The sequence below is a fragment of the Hyperoodon ampullatus genome (genome assembly GCF_949752795.1).
Source record: "Hyperoodon ampullatus genome assembly, chromosome: 15".
NCBI classification, from domain to species: domain Eukaryota; kingdom Metazoa; phylum Chordata; class Mammalia; order Artiodactyla; family Ziphiidae; genus Hyperoodon; species Hyperoodon ampullatus.
Window position 1 is genome coordinate 22,613,733 of NC_136928.1, and position 4,738 is coordinate 22,618,470.

Consider the following 4,738-nt stretch of genomic DNA (forward strand, 5'->3'; position numbering starts at 1 on the left):
GCGATTCTTTCATGACTATATCACAGTCTCTTTAGAATGATCAGATTTGTGTAAATATCTTTTTCTCCCTGTACGTTTATAAGCTCCTGAAAGACAGGTATCATCTTAATACCCAGATAGTTCTATCACAGAGCCTTGCAAAGTATGTATCACTAAATAATGGGTGTTAAAGATAAAATAGTCTTTGTGTAGATTAATTTCGTACTTTAATTCCTAAAGTACCAAGACTCCACTTTCCAGCTGGACGGCAGAGTCAGCAGAGATGCTGGGCAGGTTTATCCAATGTCTCCAAATCGTAAAGTATTCAATGTCCAGAAAGGTTGGCCTTTCTGGAAAAATCCTTTGGGTCCTAGAGCCTGAACATTCCTAGCTATCTTTGAGTAGACAAAATCTGAATAGTTTGGGGGTTCATGTTTATATGGGGAAGCATTTATCAGGGTGTGTGTGTAGCACTCACAGTGCACTCCGTAGAAGGCAGGGTTGTAACGTGAACACGGGAACAGCCTGAAGCAGGCCACCGAGAGTGGTGGGGACATGAAGGAGGGTGTGTATCAACCTAAGGCACCCGCATTTAAATGTCACACACACACAGACATACACACGCACACATCACTGTGCAGGCCAAAGGAAACATGTCTGAAGGGTAGCCAGGTTTTTTTTTTTTTTTTTAACTTTAAACAATTTTTACTACACAAAGGTTGTCACATAATTGGATATTGCTCTACTCTGTACACAATTATTCTTACTCTCCACAGAAAGGCTGCTTCTTAACTTCTCATCTGTTGATGGCAATCGCTAAAATCCTGATTTTAACAGAATAGTAGTAAAAATGCCTCAGTGATTTAAGTTGAAAGCAGTACATAGGTGCATGGCTCTTATACTCATTTACCAGGAATGTACAAATGTCTTTATTCAAAAATACAAAATAAATTATCTGTAGGCATGGACAATGACAGCAGTAAACCATTCTATGTTGTCAACTGAAACCAGTAACTGACGGTTATAGTGATTTTCGTAAACCTCAGCCAGCCTTTTCTTCAGTCACCTCCTTCAACTGACCTCTCAAAATTATTGGTGAGGAACGCCGCCTCGCGCTTCCTCTCACAGCTCATGAATGATGGTAAAGCCCTATTCTAGGAATTAGAACATGTCATCTCCCATCCCACCTCCCATCCCACCCATTCCGCCCATTCCAGGATCCTTCTCTTTTTTAGGAATTTCTGTGACTACAACTTCTGCTGTAGTTAACAGAGAGGCCACTCCAGCAGCATCCAGTAATGCAGTTCTTACAACCTTAGTTGGATTGATGATTCCTTTTTCCACCATATTCACAAATTCTCCAAGCATAGCATCATAACCAACTTCTGAAGAACTTTGCAAAATTTTCTCAACTATCAATGATCCTTTGACACCTTCATTCTTAGCAATGGTCATTGCAGGAATTTTGAGTGTTTTTTAAATAATTTCTATACCAATTTTTTGATCTTCATTAGCTGGAGTTATTGAATCCAAGGCTGGAAGGCACCAAAGCAGGGCACAGCCCCCTCCCAAAACAATGCCTTCTTCAACAGCAGCTCGTGTAGCATTAAGGGCATCTGTAACTCTGTCTTTCTTTTCATTCACTTCAACATCACTTGTCCCACCAACCTTTAGCACAGCAACACCATCTGAGAGTTTTGCCAGATGTTCATTCAATTTTTCCTTTTCATATTCCCTAGTTGTAATATCTAACTGCTCAATGATTTCTTGAATACGCTTTTCAATTTGAGCCTTATCACCTTTTCCTTTCAAGAGCATGGCATCATCTTTGGTCACAATGACCTCTCCAACTTTTCCTAAGTCATGAGGCTGAATATCTTCAAGATTTAGAGTTAGTTCTTCTTCTCCAAATACTGCACCACCAGTAGCAATAGCCATGTCTTTAAGCTGGTTCTTTCTATTGTCACCAAAACCTGGAGCTTTGACTGCTACAACCTGAAGACCAACTTTCAGCCTATTCAAAACGAGTGTACTTAGAGCTTCTCCATCAACATCTTCAGCAATTATGACCAAGGGCTTACGGTGAGCATTGGAAATTTCAAGAGCAGGAACAATGGACTGGACACTAGAAAATTTCTTTTCACTTCACAGAACATAGACATCTTGGAATTCACATTTCTGACCTTTTGATGTATTAATAAAGTATGGAGAGATACACCCTCTATCAAACTTCATGCCTTCAATAATTTCTAATTCATCATTCAGTGTTTTTCCATCCTTTACTGTGATAACGCCCTTTCTTCCAACCTTTTTCATCGCATCAGAAATGATGGTGCCGATTTCTTTGTCTCCATTTGCAGAAATCGTAGCAACCTGGGTGATCTCTTCCGGGGTTGTCACAGGTTTAGACTGCTTCTTAAGTTCAGCAATTACAGCATCAACAGCTAACATCACACCTCTCCTGATTTCCACTGGATTAGCACCTTTGCTAATCTTCTCGAAGCCTTCCTTGGCAATGGAGCGTGCCAGTACAGTAGCAGTAGTGGTGCTATCCCCAGCCTCGTCGTTTGTGTTATTGGCAACATCTTGAATGAGTTTCACACCAATATTTTTATATTTATCTTTTAAGTCAATGGACTTTGCAACAGTCACACCATCTTTTGTCACTTTGGGACTTCCCCAACTCTGTTCAATAATCACCGTCCTTCCCTTTGGCCCCACAGTAACGGCTACAGCATCAGCTAAAAGGTCTACACCTTGAAGCATTAAGCCTCGGGCATCTGCACCAAATTTTACATCTTTGGCATAAGCCTGAGTGAGATGAGGAGCCAGTGTCCTGGACACTGGCCTAATCTGGCAAAGGACTGCGGGCAATCGAAGCATTTCTGGGGCAGCGGCACAGCTAGAGAGCGACAAGACAGGCCATCGGCAGCGAGTGCGGCAGCCAGTTTTTGACCAGCGAAGAGCAACCTAGCAGATGTAGCCTTGTGTCCTTACATAGATGGTGGGATGGGTGAGGACCATGAGAGCAGCAGACGGAGTTAAGTGGGTTGGTGCTAAAGCAGGCGGACAAGTGGACTGGGTCCCGGAAGAGAATGGTACCAGGGAGCAGCTACAATGGAAAAAGGCGAGAATGAGGTTCTCAAGACACCCTTGGTAAAGACGCCAGTCCTGCCCAGGACTGGGCGTAATACAGAGAAGCACGTGCTCCAGTGCACGTTGTGTCCGGCTCCCTCCCTTCCTGGTTGTGGGACCGGATCAAGGCATCTAACACGTCCAAAAGGCACCTTCCTTATGTCTCACAAGAGGGTAATAACAGCGTCTCCCTCATAGCGGTGTTATGATTACATGAGAAAAAACTTAGAACAGAGCTCAACTCATGCCATGTTATATAATTCTCTTTACACTTTGTAATGTCTTACATGTGCATGTGTGTGTTCATGTGTACACGCGTGTATAATTTATACAATTCTTTTTATATTTCTTAGAATCATACTCCACGGTCTGCCTAAATCGATACACTTTCTCTGACACAGACTCTAGAGATTTGTTCTTAGCTTTACTTCCGCAAAAGGGTAAGATCACACTTCAGTACGTTTTTGAATGAGAACACTTGTATTTTTCAGGTCTGGATCACAATCTGCCACTTATTTACATTTTCAGACTGCATCAACCTCTGAGGAGCAATGCGCTTTTTAAGTTGCCTCCCTGCTGTGTAAAGTGGTACTTCTTCTGTCGGTCCTAAAATAGTCTCTTTTATGCCTCATGAAGTTCACTTTAGTTCTAGTTTTCTGGAATTTGATTATTAAGCCTGTTCCTTTTAACCATGCCCTTAGTGATTTTATTGATTCCAATTTTATTTCATTCTGCAAGTCCTAGACCCTTGACTATATCCAGGCTAAAATCTTGTTCATTTAGTTCCTTTTTTCTAGATCTGCTATACCTTCACTCAGCATCCATCGAAGGAGTCCTGGATTGAGCCCAAATTCATGCCTCGGACATGGGTGAAAGAGACACCCATAATGTCACAGAACATTTTCTACACACTATTATTTCAAGCAGAGAAACCACTTAAAATTCTACCACCCTACCCGGATAACTACCTTTACTGTCTAAATTCACTTTAAAAATGACTTGATCTATGCAAAGTAATTGCAAACATGGTCAAGGAGACACTGACCCAAACATACTGCCGCATGAACTTGTGTGCTTTTGAAGTCATTTTCAATGCATAGCAAATCGTGCGATTAATTCACATTTATGTTCCATGTAAATTTGTTTTATTTTTGATAATGAAGCCTGGAGGAATGATTCTTGAAGCATCATAACAGCATTGACTGACAGCTCCCTAAGTGCTGTCTCTCTTATAGCAGACATAAATGACAGCTGGTAGGTAAAGAGCATATGTAAATGGATGGGGTTCACACTGAACACAGTGGGGTAAAAAGCCAAAGAAGATATTTGTTCTATTTCTTATTTATTAAAATTCAATCAATATGATAAAATATATGAACTTTGGGAGAATAGATTTACTTGTGGGCTGAGACAGATTCAGTTCTTAAACTGTTAGAGAAGCTTGATATATAGTAATTATGTACTAAAATTACCTCATATAAATATTTTTAAACGCCAGTGAAATTTACATTACTCATTTTCATACCCCATGTATGCTGTTTGTTTAGCTGGGAGTGGTCTATATAACTAGAGCCTTTTTATGTTGTAGATTTAAATTATCAAGTTATCTTTTGTGGGCAACCGC

General features: G+C 40.8%; 1 pseudogene across 1 annotated transcript; it reads right to left on the bottom strand.

The window, feature by feature from the left end:
• Nucleotides 1-1,140: 1,140 nt before the first annotated feature.
• Nucleotides 1,141-2,862, bottom strand: LOC307064728 (60 kDa heat shock protein, mitochondrial-like; annotated as a pseudogene). The gene has a single exon. The product of its transcript is annotated as a 60 kDa heat shock protein, mitochondrial-like (transcript).
• Between the last annotated feature and the right edge of the window lie 1,876 nt (nucleotides 2,863-4,738).